General features: G+C 38.7%; 1 protein-coding gene and 1 long non-coding RNA gene across 4 annotated transcripts in view; one reads left to right on the plus strand and one right to left on the minus strand.

Annotated features, from left to right (window-relative positions):
* The window catches only part of LOC133658507 (probable ribonuclease ZC3H12C), a 54,320-nt gene that overhangs the window by 17,560 nt on the left and 14,830 nt on the right, over positions 1-21,930 (plus strand). Inside the window, exon 1 of one of the 3 annotated variants that reach the window (XM_062060628.1) lies at positions 6,834-7,051. The exons of the other annotated variants lie outside the window; for them this stretch is intronic. The gene's annotated coding sequence lies outside the window, so the exon portion shown is untranslated. Of the gene's footprint in view, positions 1-6,833; positions 7,052-21,930 lie in introns of those variants that run through there. 3 annotated transcript variants of the gene reach the window in all.
* LOC133658564 (uncharacterized) overlaps positions 1-21,930 on the minus strand; it is a 57,426-nt gene that overhangs the window by 12,582 nt on the left and 22,914 nt on the right. The gene's annotated exons all lie outside the window — the stretch shown is intronic.

A 21,930-nucleotide genomic window follows, 5' to 3' on the forward strand; every position in this document is an offset into this window, starting at 1 on the left:
TTCCTTCTCCATAATGCAATGAACATGATTGAAACAGATTCACGAACACAGATGTCCAGAATACTGTGGAATTATGAAATGAAAACAGAGCTTTTTCGTACCGGCTTCAATGTGGAAGGCATACCCGTGTTCGTCGGGCTACGTCACGCGCATACGTCATCCTCAGAGGCGTTTCGAACCGGAAGTTTAGCGGCAAATTTAAAATGTCACTTTATAAGTTAACCCGGCCGTATTGGCATGTGTTATAATGTTAAGATTTCATCATTGATATATAAACTATCAGACTGCGTGGTCGGTAGTAGTGGGTTTCAGTAGGCCTTTAAGTCAACTCTTAGCAGACTTCTTAGGAGTAATTCTAAGAAGCTTGATAAGTACGGCCCTAATTCCCTGGACGCAGGAGGACTTTGAGGGCAAAAACCTAAATATTTAGATCAATAGTAGATAGTAAGTTTTTGCTTTTGTTTAGTTGTTGTGTACTATTGACTTTGTTTTGCCCAAACAAATGTCTATAATAAAAGAGAATGGGGGAACTAGTTTCAATATTGTGTTGATATTGTTAAACAGTCAATAGCACTCACAATAAATAGAAACATTTACAATTAATACATTGGATTAGTATCGGTCGATCTCACTCACGGATGATCAGTGTCTGAATCAGCAGCGTAACACCTAGATTGGGACATCCCTAATTATAATACTTCTGAATGGGCTCCTTCAGCGGCACACACACACTTATGCACACACACACACACACACACACACACACACACACACACACACACACACACACACACACACACACACACACACACCTGTCCTTTGGAGCAGATGGTGTGCAGTGGGTCAACTGATGCTAGGAGTGTGCTTCTGATCCCGATCAGCTGTCAGGTCTCGCTGATCCGAGCAGGCGGGCGCACGAACACCTCAACAGCTGCTTGTTCTGCGTTTGATCGCTTGACCTCTCAGAATCAATATTTACCCTGTCTGCTGTTTTTAATGTGTAATAGCTTTTTATGTCATGGTGGATATTCCTTCATTAATATCCCCATTAAGCGATACCGATGACATACATTTTGCGACAATGGAGCTTTTAATACTATCCAAATTTGACAACAACAAACGAACGACGGTGTCCTCAACGCAATGTGGCGTCCTTGCTCGCGGCTAACGTCCCTCCCCAGTGCAACTTTTACATCACCAATCCTCACCTGTATCGGTGACCAAAAAATTAAGTTTCTTACAGCTATCATCACAATGACCGGCGGATTCGAGAACAAGGAATAGCTAAACATGCTACACTACACACTATCGGATACAAAAATGATACCACATATAGTATCATTATATTAATGATACCAAATATAGTATCAGTATATAGTTGATGCTACAGTGTGTGCTGATGTGACAGGAGGAAATAGTTATAATCATGAAAAAATGCAAATGTAAGACTTCAACTGATTGTAATGGAATTTATATGGAAACGATAAAAAAAGGTTATTGAAGAGATCTCAGGACCATTAATGTATATTAGTAACCTATCATTTCAAACAGGTACATTTCCAAACAAAATGAAAATAGCTAAAGTTGCACCAATTTACAAGATTGGAGACAAACACCAATTTACAAATTATAGACCTGGAGCCGTACTTATCAAGCGTCTTAGAGTGCCATTTTACACTTAAGTCCTGAGAATTTGCGAAATTTAGTCCTACTCTCAAACTTAAGCTATTCATCAACTTTCTTAAGTCTAAGAATCACTCCTACTCGCCACGATATTTAAGAGACCTTCAGAGGTGTCTTAAGTGGTTAGGAGTTGCCAGCGGGGGATGGCACTGAGGCGAGAGAGACGTGCGCGAACGTTCAGGGAGGGAAGGATGTCCTGGCTTTGTTTGATGACGAGCAGCTGATCAAACGGTATCGTTTAGACAGAGCGGGTATTATTTTTGTCACAGATTTAATAATTTTCGATTCCTTGTTGATTTCTGCATGTGGCTGCAGTGGGCTAGTATATATAGAGCCACCCACACCAGTTTCAAATTAGTTGCCTAATTAATGAATTGGAAAGAAAATGTTATGAGAGTAGCGTATGTCTGTGTGTGGCCCTTTAATAGGTGACAGCACGTGAGGTGAGTGACGTCAGTGAGTGTGTGGGCGAGAGAAGAGAGGGAGCGGTAGCGTGAGTGCGGGCGGGGACTAGTTTGTTTTGTATTATTTTGTAGTTTATTGTCAAAATATACACTCCCATTGTCCACTTAAATATTTCTAAGATATTTCTTTATTCTTAGACAAGGGATTCCCTTCTGTGATTGATCATTTCTATTGACACAGAAATTACGTCACCTAAAATTCTGTTTACGGCACATTGTAATGTCGTAATTCAGCTCTGAGTGTGACACTTAAGATTCAGTCCTACGCTTCGCTGAAAGTGTGAGTAAGACGCTTGATAACTAACTTTTAAGTGCAGCTTTCAGCGAAGAATTTATTTACTCTTAAGTCAACTTTTAAGAGACTTCTTAGGAGTAATTCTAAGAAGCTTGATAAATACGGCCCCTGTTTCTTTACTTCCACAACTTTCTAAAATCATTGAAAAACTGTTCAATAACAGATTAGAGAGTTTCACAAACAAACTTCGATGGCTTTAATTTAAATTACAGGAGAAATTACCAATGCAATAGATTGTAAAAAAAATGTGCGGCAGCAGTGTTTATGGATCTAACTAAAGCATTTGACACAATTAAACACAATATTTTAATCCAAAAACTAGAATGATACAGCATCAGAGGGTTAGTCTTAAACTGGGTAAGAAGTTATTTAACGAACAGGAAACAATACGTGAAGCTAGGAACACACTTCTACAACGCTAAATATATCCTGTGGTGTACCTCAGGGATCAATACTAGGACCAAACTTATTCAACCTCTATATAAATTACATTTGTAAAGTTACAAAAGATTTAAAGTTAGTATTATTTGCGGATGATACAACTGCGTTTTGTTCAGGAGAGAACACACAGAAGATAATACAAATAATAACAGAAGAAATGAACAAATTAAAAAGATGGTTTGACAAAATCAGACTATCTTTGAATCTCAGTAAAACTAAAATAATGCTATTTGGTAGCAGTAGAAGAGAAAGTCAAACAACAAATACAAATAGACTGAATAGAAATTGAAAGAGTAAATGAAACCACATTTCTAGGTATAATGATTGATGATAAATTGAACTGGAAATCTCATGTAAAAAATATACATCATAAAGTAGCACGAAACACGTCAATATGAATAAAAAAAATTATACACAAAGCACACTACAATCTGCTACCCAAGAATATACAACAATTCTTCTCGAAAAAAGAGGAGAAATATAATCTTAGAGAAAAATGTAATTTAAAACATTTGTATGCACGTACAACACTTAATACCTTCAGTATATCAGTATGTGGAATTAAATTATGGAATGGATTAAGCAAAGCAATCAAACAATGTACTGTTCCTGAGGGAACTCTCCTGAAGGAATCAATAAAGTACTATCTAATATGATCCACTTCAAGAAACTCTTCAAACTTAAAGTGTTTAAAAAGTACAAAGAAGAAGAACCATGATAAACATCCATCCATCCATTTTCTACCGCTTATTCCCTTCGGGGTCGCGGGGGGCGCTGGAGCCTATCTCAGCTACAATCGGGCGGAAGGCGGGGTACACCCTGGACAAGTCGCCACCTCATCGCAGGGCCAACACAGATAGACAGACAACATTCACACTCACATTCCCACACTAGGGCCAATTTAGTGTTGCCAATCAACCTATCCCCAGGTGCATGTAATACATTCGGAATTTATTTCATCCATTCATCCGTTCATTTCTTCAAAATAATTTTACTCATCTCACCATATGAAATGTAACTTACTTCACCGAGTATTATTTATTTATTTATTTTCATTGTGATTACTTATAGAGTATATTGTGAATAAATTGAGAACAGGAAGTGAACAAAAGTTTTAGCAACTGCTATGTAAAGGAAAAGGGGTAGGATGAAATAAGCTCTGCTTCTTCCTACTCCTTTTCAAACATGTTGAAAAGAGAAACTAGAAATTGTGATGTATATTGTTTTAGTTTAGTTTAGTTTTGCTTGCATGTTCCAAATAAACTCAAACTCAACTCAACTCAACAGTGATGGTTTGTAAATCACATAATTTTGTTCCGTATACATTTTGAATGTAATACAAGGGAATAAGGAAATAATATTGATTTATATTGTTTTGTCAGATTTTGGTTGTGATCAAAAATGTAATAATTGAATGATCCTGAAAATTTGAAATACGAACATCGGTATGAGTGATACTAACCCCTGTATCTACTTGGTATCGGATCGATACATACATTTGTAGTATTGCCCAGACCTAATAACAAGTATCAAACAAGAGAATAATAATTGTTTATTACATTTTAACAGAAGTGTAGATAGAAACATGTCCCAACAGGAAGTAACCAGATATTAACAGTATATTAGCAAGTAGATTATCAAATCATATATATAATTGTTTACTTGATTTTATATATATATATATATATATATATATATATATATATATATATATATATATATATATATATATATATATATATATATATATATATATATATATATATATACACTACCGTTCAAAAGTTTGGGGTCACATTGAAATGTCCTTATTTTTTAAGGAAAAGCACTGTACTTTTCAATGAAGATAACTTTAAACTAGTCTTAACTTTAAAGAAATACACTCTATACATTGCTAATGTGGTAAATGACTATTCTAGCTGCAAATGTCTGGTTTTTGGTGCAATATCTACATAGGTGTATAGAGGCCCATTTCCAGCAACTATCACTCCAGTGTTCTAATGGTACAATGTGTTTGCTCATTGGCTCAGAAGGCTAATTGATGATTAGAAAACTCTTGTGCAATCATGTTCACACATCTGAAAACAGTTTATAGCTCGTTACAGAAGCTACAAAACTGACCTTCATTTGAGCAGATTGAGTTTCTGGAGCATCACATTTGTGGGGTCAATTAAACGCTCAAAATAGCCAGAAAAAGACAACTTTCATCTGAAACTCGACAGTCTATTCTTGTTCTTAGAAATGAAGGCTATTCCACAAAATTGTTTGGGTGACCCCAAACTTTGGAACGGTAGTGTGTATATATACAGTGGGGCAAAAAAGTATTTAGTCAGCCACCCATTGATTGTCAATGGGTGGCTGACTAAATACTTTTTTGCCCCACTGTATATATATATATATATATATATATATATATATATATATATATATATATATATATATATATATATATATATATATATATATATATATTTGGGGGTTTTTGACCTGGAAAATTTTGAAGACATCTGACTTAATGATGAAGAAATACGGTGTGGACAAGCTTCATGTGCTGTGTTCTTGCATGGGCCTCCTTTTGACCCATCCATCCATCTTCTTCCGCTTATCCGAGTTTGTGTCGCGGGGGAAGCAGCCTAAGCAGAGAATCCCAGACTTCCCTCTCCCAAGCCACTTCGTCCAGCTTCTCCCGGGGGATCCCGAGGTGTTCCCAAGCCAGCCGGGAGACATAGTCTTCCCAACGTGTCCTGGGTCTTCCCCGTGGACGTGCCCGAAACACCTCCCTAGGGAGGCGTTCGGGTGGCATCCTGACCAGATGCCCGAACCACTTCATCTGGCTCCTCTCCATGTGGAGGAGCAGCGGCTTTACGTTGAGTTCCTCCCGGATGACAGAGCTTCTCACCCTATCTCTGAGGGAGAGCCCCGCCACCCGACAGAAGAAACAAATTTCGGCCGCTTGTACCCGTGATCTTGTCCTTTCGGTCATAACCCAAAGCTCATGACCATAGGTGAGGATGGGAACGTAGATCGAGCGGTAAATTGAGAGCTTTGCCTTCCGGCTCAGCTCCTTCTTAACCACAATGGATCGATAAAGCGTCCGCATTACTGAAGACGCCGCACCGATCCACTCTTCCCTCACTCGTGAACAAGACTCTGGGGTACTTGAACTCCACTTGGGACAAGATCTCCTCCCCAACCCAGAGATGGCACTCCACCCTTTTCCGGGCGAGAACCATGGACTCGGACTTGTAGGTGCTGATTCTCATCCCAGTCGCTTCACACATGCCTGCGAACCGATCCAGTGAGAGCGGAAGATAGTGGCCATTTTTGACCCTCCCATATTTATTCATTTGCTGACTCGCCACTTTTGCCTCATCCCATTCCGCGAGAGTTTTCATTATTTGCAAAGCTGCAGGCGATGGCTCGCTGGCTCCTCCCGATTGCAAGCGTCACAGTGCCACCTTGTTGACATCACTTCAATCAAGCTAGACAAAAACGCTTTGAGCTTCCGAGTCATCCGCTGGAAGTGTGCCGCCAACAATGGGGAGGAAGACTCCTCGCATAAAACTTAGTGACGTGCTCACACACACTTATCCTTTCTCCTTTTGAGCCTGGGCCACACACTTTTAAAGGCCTGGCTTCCACCCCCACCCGTCCTTCAGGCCCAGACAAAGGGTGGAGAGCGGCCATGGCGCCCTGTAGCCAGGTGTTCGCCACTGCTGCCTCAGGCCGTAAAAGCAGCGAGCCTCAGCCTCCAGCTGCCCTCGCCGGCCTCCCATTGTGTGCCTCCATTGTGCGCCCACCCGCCCCTCGTTCATTCATCGGCCACACAGGGGACGTCCTTTCAGCCTTGTGTGTGTGTTGAGTACGCGTGCCTTGGGGAAAGCGGGTGTTGCGGGTCTCCTCCTCCTCCTCCTCCTCCTGCCGCTGTCTCCGCGCCTCATTGTGACACACCTCCCTGTGATTGGCGGAGACCCCAGCGCTCCCAACAAGGGAATGGCAGACATTGTTGGTTCCATCTGTTCCGCTGCTCATTGTCCAAGTTGCTTCTGGACGGACAACACAGATCTGCAACTGGCTGATCCTCATGTTTTTTATGAATGGAGACATGTAGGAAGCAAGGCTGGTGCAGTTTTTTCCTGTCGTTTTTGGTTGATGCACTGAAGATGTGGTAAGTGTTTGCTACTAAAGAGGTGCCTTTGTAACTGTCTTCCTGTGCAAAGTTGTTGGATAGAGTGATAGAAGTGTGGAATTATATTCTAAACCGGCCCGCAACTAATACATTTTTTTATTTTTATAAATACCATAAAAAAATAAAAATAAACACATAAAAAAGTAAAATATATTTTTTTGTCTCTCCTGTATCAATTTTTAAAAAATGCAATGTATTTATTAGTTACTTTTTATTTATTTATTAATAGTTTTTATGTATTTATTTTTTAATATATGACATTCACTGTAACAATTGATTTATTTCTAAAAAACAAAACAACAGGGGAAATGTTAAAGGTCAATATATTACCAGGGCTCAGAAAATCCGTAGAGACTCCTCTCACCCCCACCAAGGACTGTTTTCACTGCTGGACTCTAGAAAGAGGTTCCGCAGCCTCCGTAGCAAAACCTCCAGGTTCTGTAACAGCTTCAGGCCGTAAGACTCTTGAACGCATCATAATAATCCCCTCAATTACCCCAAAAAACGGATTAACTCGCTGGACTATAAAGACAATATAACATACATCCATAAACGTGGATGCATATGAACAAGTGCAATATATTTATCTGTACAGTAAATCTATTTATTTATATCTGCACCTTATTGCTCTTTTATCCTGCACTAAAACGAGCTAATGCAACGAAATGTTGTTTTGATCGGTACTGTAAAGTTCAAATGTGAATGACAATAAAGGAAGTCTAAGTCTATTTATTTATTTTTCTGAAATCATTGCAATAAAGCAGTGATTGTCAAACTGTAGTACATCTGCCACTAGTGGTACACAGACCTTATCTAGTAGTAAACCAAATACTCCCATTAATTAAATATTCAAACAGTGTTACTGTTCAAACTGTGTGTAATGGTACAGTGGTAAAAAATATTGAATACATTTGCTAAATAAAACCCCTGCCTTGTTTTTAATGAATACTTAGGTCTACTACGCTACTTCTATTTTAATGTTTGTCATTAAAGTGGTACTTGGAGAGCCACTTACTTTTAAAAAGTGAGGTATAAGGGTAAACATGTGAAATGTGACAGGAAACATTTGCAAGGTTGACTGTAATAACACAAAGCTGCCATGCAAGCTGTTTTTTTCTTTCAAGCTGTCATTGTTAAAAAAAAAAAAAGAATCAAAATCAATGTTGTTATGAATTATTAACATATTCAAGGCTCAAATTACTTTACATGAAAAATTCTATTTAACAAACCAAAATAAATAATCTAGAGACTTAAGCGTTTAAAGTAAAAAATAAAAAGTACTTGTTTTTGACACCTTTTTATAAGTGGGGCCCTTTTGCATCCTTAAAAATTTTGGTGGGACTTTTTTCCCCCAAAACGGTCAAAAAAGAATACATTAAAATTAATGTTATGAATTATGGACCTATTTAAGGCTCTAGTTACTTCACATCAATTATTTCACTTTTAAATGTTTTAGGGGGAAAGTATTGCATATTTTTTAAGCAGGCCTTCGACAAAAAGGAAATCCATCCATCCAGTTTCTACCGCTTGTCCCTTTTTGGGGTCGCGGGGGTGCTGGAGCCTATCTGACAAAAATGAAACATACAATTATATACTGGACAAAAATATAAAAGCAACACTTTTGTTTTTGCTCGCATTTTTCACGAGTTGAACTCAAAGATCTAAAACTTTTACTATACAAATTACCCATTCCTCTTAAATATTGTTCAACAATCTGTCTAAATCTATTCATAAGACTTTCTTCTTTGCCAAGATAATCCATCCCACCTCACAGGTGTGGCATATCAAGATGCTGATTAAACAGCATGATTATTGCACATGTGTGCTTTAGGCTGCTCACTTCAAAAGGCCACTCTTAAATGTGCAGTTTTGCCTTATTTGAGGTCTGGGAGGGTCAGAAAAGCAGTCAGTATCTGGTGTGGCCAGCATTTGCCCCACACAGTGCAACATATCTCCTTGGCATAGAGTTGATCAGGTTGTTGATTGTGGAATGTTGGTCCACTCCTCTTCAATGGCTGTGCCAAGTTGCTGGGTATTGGCAGGAAGTAGAACACGCTGTCGTCTACGCCGATCCACAGCATCCCAAACATGCTCAATGGGTGACATGTCCGGTAAGTATGCTGACCATGCAAGAACTGGGATGTTTTCAGCTTCCAGGAATTGTGTACAGTTCCTTGCAACATGGGGCCGTGCATTGTCATGCTGCAGCATGAGGCGATGGTCTCGGATGAATGGCACAACAATGGCCCTCAGGATCTCGTCACGGTATCTCTGTGCATTCAAAATGCCATCAATAAAATGCACTTGCGTTCGTTGTCCATAACATAAGCCCGCCCATACCATAACCCACTTCCACCATTCCAGTTGACATGAGCAAACCACTCTCACACACGACGCCACACACGCTGTCTGCCATCTGCCCTGAACAGTGAAAACCGGGATTCATCAATGACGAGAACACCTCTCCAGCGTGCCATCGAATGTAAGCCAGTTACGACAAACTGTAGTCAGATTGAGACCCCGGTGAGGATGACAAGCATGCAGATGAGCTTCCCTGAGATGGTTTCTCACAGTTTGTGCAGAATTTATTTGGTTATGCAAACCAATTGTTGCAGCAGCTGTCCGGATGGCTGGTCTCAGACAATCATGGAGGTGCACCTGCTGGATCTGGAGGTCCTGGGCTGGTGTGGTTGCACGTGGTCTGCGGATGTGAGGCCGGTTGGATGTACTGCCAAATTCTCTGAAACGCCTTAGGAGACGGCTTATGGTAGGGAAAGGAACATTCAATTCACAGGCAACAGCTCTGATGAGCATTCCTGCAGTCAGCATGCCAACTGCCCGCTCCCTCAAAACTTGCAACATCTGTGGCATTGTGCTGTGATAAAGCTGCATATTTCAGAGTGGCCTTTTATTGGGGGCAGCCTAAGGCACACCTGTGCAATTATCATGCTGTTTAATCAGCATCTTGGTATGCCACACCTGTGAGGTGGGACGGATTATTTTAACAATATTTGAGAGGAATAGGTCTTTTGTGTGTGTATATAGTAAAAGTTTTGGATCTTTTGAGTTGAACCCATGAAAAATGGGAGCAAAAACAAAAGTGTTGCTTTTATATTTTTGTTCAGTGTAATAATAACCACAGACCTGAAATTGATTGAGATATTTTAGCTTTGGATTAAAAAATATATATATATAAAATATGACTTAGACCAGAGGTGTCCAAGTTTTCACTGAGGGCCACATCGCAGTTATGCTTGGCCCCAGAGGGCCGCGTCTAACAGTGAATACTATTAGACAATTTTTAAAATGCATTTCATTAGTAGATTTTTTTTCAACTAAAATGTAATAAAAATATGGTAAAATGCAATAATTTCACCTCAAAATGTAGTGTATATTACTGTAAATGGAAAAACAGTACTGCTGTTTTTATGGTAAAAAAAAAAAAGGCAGCTCAGTTGCCAGGATTTTACTGTAAAATGTACTTTTTTTTTTTCTGTAAATGAAAAAAAAAAGAAGCAATTTTACAGTAAAATGTTGGCACCTGAGTTGCCAGTTTTTTTTGTTTTTTTTTACTGCAAATCAACAACTACATTTTTCGGTGTATTACTGTAATTACTGTAACCACAGTTTACTACAGTAAAACAAAGTACTGTTTTTTTCATTTAGATAAAAATGCTGTAAAAACCACAGTAAATTTCACAATTTTACCATGAAATCTATTGCTACTTTTACATTGCACCATTTGATGGATAACTGGCTTTGAAATCATTATTATTAATATTTATTTATATTTCAAATATTTTCATTTAGACAAAAATGCTGTAAAAACAGTAAATTTCACAATTTTACCATGAAATCTATTGCTACTTTTACATTGCACCATTTGATGGATAACTGGCTTTGAAATAATTATTATTAGTATTTATTTATATTTAAAAATGGTTTGAATGTTTGATAATTTATTTTTGCACAATTAGACAATATTTAAGTTAACATAATTTGCGATTACATGAATAACACATTTAGTAAGAAAAGTGTCAGTACTTTATTGATGCATATTATTTCCAGGCTTTTGAGGGCCAAATAAAATAAAAAAATAAAATGAAGTGGCGGGCCACATCTGGCCCCCGGGCCTTGAGTTGACACTTTACCAAAATTGACGGGAGCCTTAAAGGTTTAAAAAAACAAGTATCTATTGAATTGATTTTGAAAATGAAAAATATCAAAATGCCCCCCGCATGCTTTGGTTTTTCAGTGTACGGCCCTCAGTGGAAAAAGTGTGGACACCCCTGTTCTAAAGGCTGCTTATGGATGTAAAGTTTTGGTGCTTTTTTTTGGTGCATCTTGCACTTGGGGCCTGAAAAAGTGTTCAATGTTGATCAAAAGTGTCACTAAAGTTGATTTGCCGATGTGTAAGTCGGGGGAAGCCCAGCGTCATCATGACCTCCTAGTGTCAGACAACCCCCCCAGTTTGTCCCTGTGACGCCCCTCCTCCCCAGCCAGCACCACACCAACTCCCGGCACTTTCAACCGCCGCCCGCCAAGCTCCCCAAACGGCAAGCGTCACGTTACATATTCATGACTCGCCGGGAGGGGGACTGTTTGGGTTTGAAAGATGCGCCGTTGGGGCGATGCTGGGCCAACGTTGTGTTGAGTCCATTAGTTACTTTAAATGTGGGAGGTTGGCAGAAGACTATTGAATGGATCTTTATTGTCATTGCACAAGTACAACAGCATTTTTCTTTGGACGACCAGAACTTGGGTGACTAAATAGTTTTTCAGAATCAAATTCAGCTCTAGTGGCCAGGTATGTTTACCACACAAGGAATTTGACTTGGTAGACTGTTATGGAAGTATTAATGTAGCAAAACTATTTGCAGATGCATATCCCAATCTGTGCGTCTGTAATAATTTGTGTGTCTGTTTCGCAACCTGTGTGTGTAATCATGTTTTAATATGTGTGTCCTGATTGGCTGTCCTTTTACACGTGACTTTTGCGACACCGTGTAAAAATATGTCCGTGCAGCGATCTGAACATGTAAAAAGACTTGTCGGCCTGCAACGTCACCTTTCCTTTCCCTATACTCACCACTAGTGGGCACCTTTCATCCACTCATGTTATTCCGTGTCAACTCTCAGTGACACACACGCTGACAAAACCTAACTTGTTCACAGATAACATTTCTGATAACTTTTTTGAAGAAGACAAAAATTCTTCTGACAACAAAGTTACTGCTAAAACAATAACTTTTACTCACAGCAAGTGATCGAAAGTCCATTGTTGTATGCTGCAACACAGAATTGATTGATTGATTGAGACTTTTATTAGTAGATTGCACAGTGAAGTACATATTCCGTACAATTGACCACTAAATGGTAACACCCGAATAAGTTTTTCAACTTGTTTAAGTCGGGGTCCACTTAAATTGATTCATGATACAGATATATACTATCAGATATATACTGTCAGATATATACTATTATCATAATACAGTCATCACACAAGATAATCACATTGAATTATTTACATTATTTACAATGTGTGTGGAGGGGGTTAGGTTTGGTTGTTATCATCAGTCATCAACAATTGAGAACAGAGAAATGGATTTTGGAACAGTGTAGGTCTGACTTGGTAGGATATGTACAGCAAGTAGTGGACAGAGAGAGAGAGAGAGAGAGAGAGAGAGAGAGAGAGAGAGAGAGAGAGAAAAAGGCATAAGAAAAAGTATCTGCATTTGATTGTTTACATTTGATTATTAACAATCCGGGGAGGGTGTTAGTTTAGGGTTGGAGCTGCCTGGAGGTGTACTTTTATTGCGGTTTTGAAGGAGGATAGAGATGCCCTTTCTTTTATACCTGTTGGGAGCGCATTCCACATTGATGTGGCATAGAAATAGGATGAGTTAAGACCTTTGTTAGATCGGAATCTGGGTTTAACGTGTTTAGTGGAGCTCCACCTGGTGTTGTGGTTATGGCGGTCATTTACGTTAAGGAAGTAGTTTGACATGTACTTCGGTATCAGGGAGGTGTAGCGGATTTTATAGACTAGGCTCAGTGCAAGTTGTTTAACTCTGAATAACATGAGTGGGTGCAAGGCGGCGACTTGTGGTGAGTGTAGGGCAGGGGTCGGCCACCCAAAATGTTGAAAGAGTCATACTAGACCAAAAATACAAAACAAAAATCTGTCTGGAGCCGCAAAAAATGTAAAGTCTTATATAAGTGTTATATAATGAAGACAACACATGATGTTGTTATAGTTTAGCTATATTAGCCTACTATCAAAATGACTATGTGTCCCAGGCTGACGCAAATCTTTGTTGACAGAAATGTTGAAATGTAATATTTATTCTACACATTTTTACAACATTGGAAAACTTTAGTAAAGCGGAGGATTCTCAGAGGGTGAGATAACTCCTGGAAATTACTGGCTTAGAATGGCAAAAGGTATATATGTGTGTGTTCAAGTTGAAGGAAACGGAAACTGCAAATAAAATGACCTCGAATATACCTAAAATATGAGGCAAAATGATGCATTATGTACATACAGCTAGCCTAAATAGCATGTTAGCATCGATTAGCTTGCGGTCATGCAGTGACCAAATATGTCTGATTAGCAATCCACACAAGTCAATAACATCAACAAAGCTCACCTTTGTGCATTCACGCACAGTATACAACGTTTGGTGGACAAAATGAGACAAAGGAGTGGCATAAAACACGTCTTTCTGTGGCAGCGTCTGAGAAAGTTGTACATGTAAATAAACTACGGTGCGTTCAAGGACTTCCGAAATTAGTAGGACAAAATGGCACGCGCCAAATACTCTCATCGGTGAAGCATGTTTAATGTAAACAGTGGGATTTCAAACAAATAGGAAGGTTTGTGTCATGTTTGTTCTCCTACAGAAATATTTTTGAAAAAGCTCCAGGGAGCCACTGGGGCGGCGCTAAAGAGCCGCTTGCCGACCCCGGGTATAGGGAAAGGAAAGGTGAATTTGCATACAGACAAGTCTTTTTACGTCGTGAGAATGTTGCACAGACACACAAATCTTACATGGCAGAGGTGTCGAAAAAGTCAGGTGTAAAAAAACAGCCAATCAGGGTTTCTGCTTCACACACATTGTTTTACACACTTACAGATTGAAATACGGACAGACAGAAAACATTTTTTATAGACACACACAAATGGAAATACAGACACACAAATTAGAACAAGCAGACATAAATTACTGTATTTTTTCGGACTATAAGGCGCACTTAAAATCCTTTCATTTTCTCAAAACTCGATAGTTCGCCTTATAACCCGGTGCGCCCAATGTACGGAATAATTTTGGTTGTGTTTACCGACCTCTAAGCTATTTTATTTGGTTCATGGTGAAATTATAAGTGTGACCGGTAGATGGCAGTCACACATTAGAGATACGTGTAGACTGCAATATGATTTAATTAAACAACACCAACATTTGATTTGTTCCATTGAAAATATAGAACCTTACACACGGCGCTCAAAAATCTATCAAAATGTTTTAGTACGACTTTGGTAAGCTATGAAGCCGCACCGCTTGATGGATTGTACTGCTTGATGGATTGTACTGTGCTTCAACATTCAAGTATTATTATGGTGTGTGTTACACAAAATTATGCAAAAGCAACTTTTCTTTTCTTCCGGTAACTGCTGATCTGTATTTGGGATCTGCATAAGACCTTAAATTTTGCGCGCATCCGCCTTTGTAGTCGGTGCCGACGCCGTAGTCGATAAGATTCTTCTTTTTCTCTATCTTCTTGTTATGGGACATTCATCCTCCGCTGTTGCCATTTCTAATATAAAGTAGTGTAAAGTTCTTTCTTATATCGGTCAGTAAACTCGCCATGAAAGCGCTAAAACATACCAGTGTAGTGAGTTTACATTATTCACCCAAGGAACTTTAGTTATTAGAGCGTTCCGGTCGTACGGTTTTTCACGGGACACATTTCCGGCCTTGTTGTTGCACTAGTGAGCCACGAATGAGGAGATGCGGCTCCGTTATTGATTGAAGTAAAGTCTGAATGTCATTAAAACAGTTAGCTCCATCTTTTGACTCTTCTTCCACTCCCGTCCTTGCACGCTACACCGCTACAACAAAGATGACGGGGAGAAGACGCTGTCGACGGTGAGCCACGTAAATAAGACCGCCCACAAAACGGCGCATCTGGAAGCGACTGTCAGAAAGCGGCTTGAAGAGGATATGTAAAACATAATCCATGCAACATTTTGACCAAAGAACTACCATGACATGTTATGTAGACCAGTGGTTCTCAAATGGGGGTACGCGTACCCCTGGGGGTACTTGAAGGTATGCCAAGGGGTACGTGAGATTTTTTTTAAATATTCTAAAAATAGCAACAATTCAAAAATCCTTTATAAATATAAATAAAAACCAATCTTTTTTTCCAAATAGTTCAAGAAAGACCACTACAAATGAGCAATATTTTGCACTGTTATACAATTTAATAAATCAGAAACTGATGACATAGTGCTGTATTTTACTTCTTTATCTCTTTTTTTCCAAACAAAAATGCTTTGCTCTGATTAGGGGGTACTTGAATTTAAAAAAAATTCACAGGGGGTACATCACTGAAAAAAGGTTGAGAACCACTGATGTAGACCACAAGGAAGTGTTTTACATTTGAAAAAAAATAAAATAATATGACCCTTTTAATGCGCCCTATAATCCAGTGCGCCTTTATATATGAAAATAGACCTGACTGGACCCGCTAATCGGCAGTGCGCCTTATAATCCGGTGCGCCTTATGGTCCGGAAAATACAGTACACATACACACACAGATTGAGATACAGACGCTCATAGTACACGGACATGTTAATACAGTGTTTTTCAACCTTTTTTGAGCCAAGGCACATTTTATTCAATGAAAAAATCCAGAGGCACACCGCGAGCAGAAAATGTTGCAGAAAATGTTAAAAAAATGAAACCCAGCAAAATATTGACGTTTTTGTCTCTCATGATTGTGAACGAAAGTCAAAATTCCCCCCAAAAAGTGCAGTTCCCCATTAAATACACAAGTTTTGTTAAATGTCCAAAAATCAATATATGTTTAATGAATTTATTTAATTTGAATTACATTTAATTAGTTAGTGATTCATTATTGATTTAATTATTTAATAATTTAATTAATTAATGGCACATTTAATTACTATTTAAATATTTATTTATTTATTAGATTTGTGTCCTTTTTGGCCCTTGTCAGTGTCAACTCTTCCTTAATTTATTCTTTCTGTCAAACTCAGCCGTCAAAGTCAGTGGAACACAAATCTAGTAAAACCATTGCAAGTGGAAGCAAACGGGTCAGGTTTTATTCCACTGATTTGACGGACATCCTGGATGAAAACCAACACTTCTTGAGAGGTGCTGCAAAGAGGTGTGCCAACGTGTGGCATCGTATTCAAAAATATTTGAGGCTGTAATTATTGCCAAAAGTTCATCAACAAAGTATTGAGCAAAGGCTGTGAATTACCTATGTACTGTACATGTGATTTGCTTTGTTTTTAATTGTGAAAAATCATTATGGGATATTGTTTGTAGAATTTTGTGGACAAAAATGAATTTATTCCATTTTTGAAGACGGCTGTAATTTAAAAAATGTGGAAAAAGTGAAGCGTTGTGAATACTTTCTGGATGCACTGTAGCTATATCTAAATTTTTAAATAGATTTTATCTGTATAGCGCTTTTCGACCTTCAAGGTACTTAAAGAGCTTTGACAGTATTACACCAACTAATGATTTTGCTGTGTTTCGACATGGGAACCTGAGGATCTATCTATCTATACTGTGCGCACTAACATCCAAAAACCGGAAATGATGCAATACTGCATACGTCAGTAGCCAAAGGAGGAGCCTTGTAGACATCTTATTATTAATATTAATAATTAAATGTAGTACATTTAGAATATACAATAGTATACAATATAATACTTAGAGATGTACAAATAATCAATTTATAACAGAATTGTATCCCCTGAATTGTAATGGAATTGAATCTTGAGGTGCCTAAAGATTCCCTCATCCAGTTGACACGCATTTCGACAAAATATTCTCTATCTCAGTTGTCTTTGCAGCACGATCGCTTTCTTTCTCGCAACCATTTGTGCGTAACTGTGCCAGTTTGCACACTGTGCTAAATAAAGATGCAAAACAGGTGTCTGCAGAACAGTTTTAGTTTTGACAAAACACATTGTGGGTTTGGGAGAGTGGCCGTGCCAGCAACCTGAGGGTGTTCTGGTTTGATCCCCACCTTCTACCAACCTCGTCACGTCCGTTGTGTCCTTGAGCAAGACACTTCACCCTTGCTCCTGATGGCTGCTCCCGCCATCAGTGTTAATGTGTGTGTGAATGGGTGAATGTGGAAATAGTGTCAAAGCGCTTTGAGTACCTTAAAGGTAGAAAAGCGCTATACAAGTATAACCCATTTACCATTTACATTGCAAGTGCTAAATTAGGATATTTGCATCTCCTCCACCCAGTATTGTAATAAGTATGTTAATACAAATTAGCATATATTCTGCATATTCATGAGTAAAAACACCCTAAAAGGATTCTTGGATACATTGATTTTATTGTGTATCGTTGATTTTAAAGTACCATTGAGTACATTTGAGTAGCCATATGAAGGGTTTTAAGAGTCTGGGAAGTGTTTAAAAGTTTGAGTGAAAGCTGCGTGGAGAACTTATAAAGACTTTGGGGCAGCGTGGCTCAGATAGTAGAGTGGACGTTCAGAAACTTGCGGGTTTCTGCTACGAATCCAGCTTCCGCCATTGTAGGCACTACAACTGTGTCCGTGGGCAAGACATTTCACCCACTTTGCTCCTAGCCAGTAACGCTGGTGTGTGAATATGTATAAATGTTTGGTGGTAGGCGCAAATAGGCAACCACGTTTCCGTCATTCTACCCCAGGGCAGCAGTGGCTACAAATGTAGCTTACTATCGTCAATTGTGAATGAGTGAATGCATGATGGGTTCTCAATTCTCACTGTAAAGCGCTTTGAGTGTCTAGAAAAGCGCTATGTAAATCGAATGCATTATTATTATTATGTTGAAGAGGTTCATTTAGCCTACTGATGTGTATATATAAATGGTTGATTTATATAGGCTAGTAAGGTAAAGTTTTGTACCTGACCTGTACCTTTATATACACATTATTATTATTATTATATAATCTTCATAAAAATCATAAAATAAACTGTATCCCTATTTTGCGGCAGTGTTTATTGAAGTGCAGAAATCAATCACTGTTTTACAATGATTAACATTTAAAACGGTAATACTAAACATCAGGAATTTTACCACACCATTAATACCAGTAATTACACCCATACTACACCTTCACTGTGAGATTATACAAGCAGAACTTAATTTAACCAATCCTCTCAGAGAGGTAATAATAATACTATTCTGTTATAATATTCTAATAATGGTATAATTTTAAAATATATATACACAGTCGTGGTCAAAAGTTGACATACACTTGTAAAGAACATAATGTCATGGCTGTCACGAGTTTCCAATAAATTCTACAACTCTTATTTGTTTGTGATGGAGTGATTGGAGCACATCCTTGTTGGTCATAAAAAACATTCATGAAGTTTGGTTCTTTTATGAATTTATTATGGGTCTACTGAAATGTGGCCAAATCTGCTGGGTCAAAAGTATACATACAGCAATGTTAATATTTGGTTACATGTCCCTTGGCAAGTTTCACTGCAATAAAGCACTTTTGGTAGCCATCCACAAGCTTCTGGTTGAATTTTTGACCACTCCTCTTGACAAAATTGGTGCAGTTCAGCTAAATGTGTTGGTTTTTTGACATGGACTTGTTTCTTCAGCATTGTCCACACGTTTAAGTCAGGAATTTGGGAAGGCCATTCTAAAACCTTCATTCTAGCCTGATTTAGCCATTCCTTTGCCACTGTTGACGTGTGTTTAGGGTCATTGTCCTGTTGGAACACCCAACTGCGCCCAAGACCCAACCTCCGGGCTGACAATTTTAGGTTGTCCTGAAGAATTTGGAGGTAATCCTCCTTTTTCATTGTCCCATTTACTCTCTGTAAAGCACCAGTTCCATTGGCAGCAAATCAGGCTCAGAGCATAACACTACCACCACCATGCTTGACGGTAGGTGTGGTGTTCCTGGGATTAAGGGCCTCACCTTTTCTCCTCCAAACGTATTGCTTGGTATTGTGGCCAAACAGCTCAATTTTAGTTTCATCTGACCACAGAACTTTCCTCCAGAAGGTCTTATCTTTGTCCATGTGATGTCAGATGAAACAAAATCTTCATGAATGTTTTTTGTGACCAACAAGTATGTGCTCCAATCACGATCACAAACAAATATGAGTTGTAGAAATTATTGGAAACTCAAGACAGCCATGACATTATGTTCTTTACAAGTGTATGTAAACTTTGGACCACGACTGTACATAATATATTTATTTATAACCTTTATTGATTGTTATTAAAAACATGTCATAATATTAGTTGATTAGACAGAATTGCATTCTACTAAGATTGTTTTATCCAATATTACAATAAATAAGGTAACCAAATATTAAAAGCTGCTCACAACAAGATGGGGCGTACTTGTACACATTTAAAATAATAAGGATTTAGTGAACAAAATCGACCGTTGCAGTGTGGTGTGGGGCGATGGTGTTTCAGTGAGGCCCCTCCATTCACCCCCACTCTCTGATTGAACTCACGCCCCTGTCTGGGCGCTTTGAGAGGTGCGTGTGTGTGTGTGTGTACTGTGTAGGATGCTTTCAACAGCTGTAGCTTAGCAACAGTAGCTTGGCCATGTTGCTACGTAGCCCCCTCCATCAAATGCACCCTGTCTCGCCGCCCTTAATCTGCATCCCGCCCTCACCCCCGCCGTCTTGTTTCTCTCTCATCCGTTTCATCCACCTGACCTTCTCGTGGACACTCACACTTAAATGTCTTCTTGTGCCGCAGCACGTGTGGTTTATGTTTGCAGACACACGCTTCAATGTTGTCCTCTTATTTGTATCCTGTTTAGTCTAATGATTTAGGTTTCAGTACATTTCCTGATCTGAGATGAACTTTCCCTCTAACACACGACTCCTCTCGTATTAGTGTGCACGGCCCCCCTACTCTATTAATTTCAACCCCCAGCCCAGCTTAGCACACACACACACAAACGCCACCCCAGCAGAAGAAGCATATGGGCTATAATTACTAAGTCGAATGTGCGATTGTTTGCCCCAAAGTTAACGGCTGGGAGTCTTCTTTTTTTATGACCAGTTTGTGGTGCGTGGATTAATATGTTGTGGCATGGCTTTATAAAGACAACCCCCCTCCCGCTAAAAAAGAAGCGGGAATCTTTTAATTAGGTCGAGAGGCCTGACAGGCTCTGGTCTTTCTGGGCCTCGTCAGATGTCTCAAACAGGCCGTCAGCGCTAATACAAACTTTGTCAGACTACACAGCGGGGCCAACTAGCATTTCATTTTGTTGAACATTTTTACTAACTTTGTAATTATGGCTGTATTCTAGGGGTGTGGGAAAAAATCGATTCGAATTCGAATCGCGATTCTCAAGTTGTGCGATTCAGAATCGATTCTCATTTTTAAAAAATGTATTTATTTTTTATTTATTTTTATTTTATTTTATTTTTTTATTTTTTATTTTTTTTAATAATCAATCCAACAAAACAATACACAGCAATACCATAACAATGCAATCCAATTCCAAAACCAAACCCGACCCAGCAACACTCAGAACTGCAATAAACAGAGCAATTGAGAGGAGACACCAGACACAGAACAAACCAAAAGTAGTGAAACAAAAATTAATATTATCAACAACAGTATCAATATTAGTTGCAATTTCAACATAGCAGTGATTAAAAATCCCTCATTGACATTATCATTAGACATTTATAAAAATAACAGTGGCTTACACTTGCATCGCATCTCATAAGCTTGACAACACGCTGTGTCCAATATTTTCACAAAGATCAAATAAGTCATATCTTTGGTTCATTTAATAGTTAAAACAAATTTACATTATTGCAATCAGTTGATAAAACATTGTCCTTTACAATTATAAAAGCTTTTTACAAAAATCTACTGTCAGCAGACTGGGGTAGATCCTGCTGAAATCCTATGTATTGAATGAATAGAGAATCCTTTTGAATCGGGAAAAAATTGTTTTTGAATCGAGAATTGTGTTGAATTGAAAAAAAAAATCGATTTTGAATCGAATCGTGACCCCAAGAATCGATATTGAATCGAATCGTGGGACACCCAAAGATTCACAGCCCTACTGTATTCTGACCGGTCCGCCGTTACAAAAAGGTTGGGGACCACTGCCCTAAAAGACTTGCAGCTGTAGTCATAGCAAAAGGTGGTTCCACAAAGTATTGACTTAGTGGGTCTGAATACTTTTGCACAATACCGTTTTCACTTTTTGGTGAAAAACAAACAACAACAAAAACTTTGCAATTGTATATACTACTTTATGTTGTTTTTTCACATCAAATTCCAATGAAATATATTAATTTTTGTGGTTGTTTATCCATCCATCCATTTTAGTGTGACAAAATATGGAAAAGTTCAATGGGTATGAATACTTTTGCAAGCACTGTATGCTCGCTGTGGTGGAGTCACGCGGCGAATACTTCGCCTTTTGTAGTTGCTCGTATTTGATTCAGCCCTTTGAGACACTTGTGATTTAGGGCTATATGAATAAACATTGATTGATTGATTGATTACCGAATAAATACTCCTCTCTTTCACTTTTAATGCATACGTCTCCTCGCTAAATATAGCGGCAAAGTCACGAAATTGACACC

Source organism: Entelurus aequoreus, linkage group LG01 (assembly GCF_033978785.1).
Source record: "Entelurus aequoreus isolate RoL-2023_Sb linkage group LG01, RoL_Eaeq_v1.1, whole genome shotgun sequence".
Lineage (NCBI taxonomy): Eukaryota > Metazoa > Chordata > Actinopteri > Syngnathiformes > Syngnathidae > Entelurus > Entelurus aequoreus.